The sequence below is a fragment of the Nelumbo nucifera genome, chromosome 1 (genome assembly GCF_055504915.1).
Source record: "Nelumbo nucifera cultivar China Antique chromosome 1, China Antique-T2T, whole genome shotgun sequence".
Taxonomy (NCBI): domain Eukaryota; kingdom Viridiplantae; phylum Streptophyta; class Magnoliopsida; order Proteales; family Nelumbonaceae; genus Nelumbo; species Nelumbo nucifera.
In genome coordinates, this window is record NC_142649.1 from 31,094,556 (window position 1) to 31,097,193 (window position 2,638).

Consider the following 2,638-nt stretch of genomic DNA (forward strand, 5'->3'; position numbering starts at 1 on the left):
GTTGTTGATGAATATCATGCCACTACTATATATAATAAATATTAGAGAGAATGACGATTCAGCCCAGATTGACTTAGATTGACTTCATCTTAATTGTAAGTGGAGAGTAATTTAACATAGTAAAATGAATTAAAGTAACCTCAACTTATATAAAAAAATAGAGGTTGGATAAGAAAGATAACTTGATCAAACTTTATGAGAGAATTGAAGTACGAAGAAGGTGGTGTAAATTTTGCATCAGTTTATTCCTGCAAAAGAGACAATTAGCACAAATTTTATATCAAGTAGGTTCATTTTGAAAAGAGCAGGAATATAAATATATTCAATGCAAATACATGCAAAGTAATATAAAACCCACATATTTGTATTTGTAGTTTCGTACTCCGTCCAAACTGAACTGTAGGAACGTAAATCATAGTCACACACAAATAAATGTAAATTTGAACTTAGTGTATATCATGGGAGATGACTTGGTCTTGACTGCCTGAGCAACCTCCTTACCTGTTCCTTGAGTAAAGTTAAGAAGGGTTGGTGTGCCCAAATGTAAACGGATTGTAATTTAATGTTATTGAAAAGGGTAATTTTGATATTTTGAAAATATCATAATACAGTCGAGGGTAACATTTTCCTTAAAATTGAAAATAAACAAACCCTAACCTTAAGCTGTATTTGGTTTCATACAAAGAGCGAAGAATTTTTCAATTTTCATATTAATTAAAAGAGACCACGAGGGCGTGGAGTAGATAAAAAAAATTTGGCTGATGGGGTATGATTTAAGAATTCATAATTTCGATGAATATAACACTAAAAATATTGAAATCGGCCAAACGGTGAAAAATTAGGATATGACTTAGATGATAACGGTGATGATGAAATAGAGTTTTTTTTTTTTGTCAAGATTCTTTGTACACAATAAATGTTGCAACGCTCCACTTGACCGTGTCATTGTCTGGCAAATTAAAGGTTGCAATACAATAAATGTTGCAACCCTCCACTTGACCGTGTCATTGTCTGGCAAATTAAAGGTTGCAATACAATAAAGGTTGCAACCCTTCACTTGACCGTAGCAAATATTGTATACATTCTTGGACCGTAACCACTATTTTTTTATAAGTTTGTTAGATTAGAAGTGAATTCACACTCACGACACTGATGGTATATCCTTTTGCTACATCAGCCAATCTAAATTTATCACAGTAACCCATGTTTCAAGAGACTCCCGATCAGACCGAATTATTGGACTAATTGAATTGGGAATCGGTCATAAGCACTTTGAGTTCAAATTTGGAACTTGAAACCATTCGACCCGGGTTTGGAGCAGACAGTTGGCTGTTTCACTTGGGAACCGGTGACAAAACCATGGTTTTTAAAACTGACTTAGATACCTAACCGGTTAGGGGTTTGGTTATTGGGTTGAACGGTTCGACCGTTCAAATCAAACGGTTGGTCCGTTCTGACAAAAGAATAAAAAAAATTAAAAATGGTCAAAACCGTTTAAACGGTTAATTGCATAAGTCAGCGGTTAAATGATCAAAATCAACGGTTTTTGGAGAAAATCCGGTTCTAGGAAAAATCGGAATCAGTCACCCGGTTTTTCCGGTCCGACTGTCCGATCTGATCCGGTTTTAAAAACTATGACAAAAACAGTTTATTTTATTGTAAAGTTAATTTTGACTTCAAACTGTGGTGCCAGATAGAAACATTCCAATTGGAAAATGTTGTAGCCAAGGTGCAATTAATTAATAAAAATTTTGAATTTTGGCAATCTAAGAATTGACATTTTAATTATCACACGTCCACATGCCATTGGTATTAAGTGAGAAGTAAATAGGGTATTAAGAGAGAAGTAAATTATCACCTGAAGTGAGAAAGATATGATGTACCAGAAAAAACTTACTACCAATCAATTGCCAAGTAGTAACCAATCAGGTGTGGTTTTATCAAAATCCATGAGAGGTTGTAATTAGTAAAAGCCTTTCTAATATCATGTCTTTTTGGCATCATAGATTTCCCAATCACATGGATTTGACTATAATACTAAAAAGACACGATATTAGATAAAACTTACAACAAATTAACTATCATAAAAGTAGTAACCAATAGAGATATATGTGGTCCCATAAATGTTAGGGCCCATAATTCACATTTATAGTTCATAATATTTACCGATGACTATCACAGTATGGATACATATATCTAATGAGACATAAGTCTGTATCATTTGAAAAGTTTAGAATACAAACATAAAGTCAAGAAATAGTTGAGGAGACAAATTAAAATACTTCGATCAAATTGAGGCGGCAAATATTTCTCTGATTAATTCAGAGACTACTTAAAGACAATGGAATTATACCACAATTGTCTCCCCCTACAACACCATAATTAATTGGTGTCTCAAAAAGAAGCAATCTAATTTTACTAAATATGGTCGAATCACTTTTTGTCCACTTAGAGTTACCCATATCCTTCTAGGGACACAACTTAGAGATTGTGATTTATATTTTGAATCTGGTTCTAACTAAGTTCCCAAGAGTACTTTTGAGCTTTGGACTATCAAGAATCAAGTGTTAAACACATTAAGGTATGAGGTTTTTGAACACATGTCAAAAAGACAAGTGCAGACAAATTGAAATCCAAA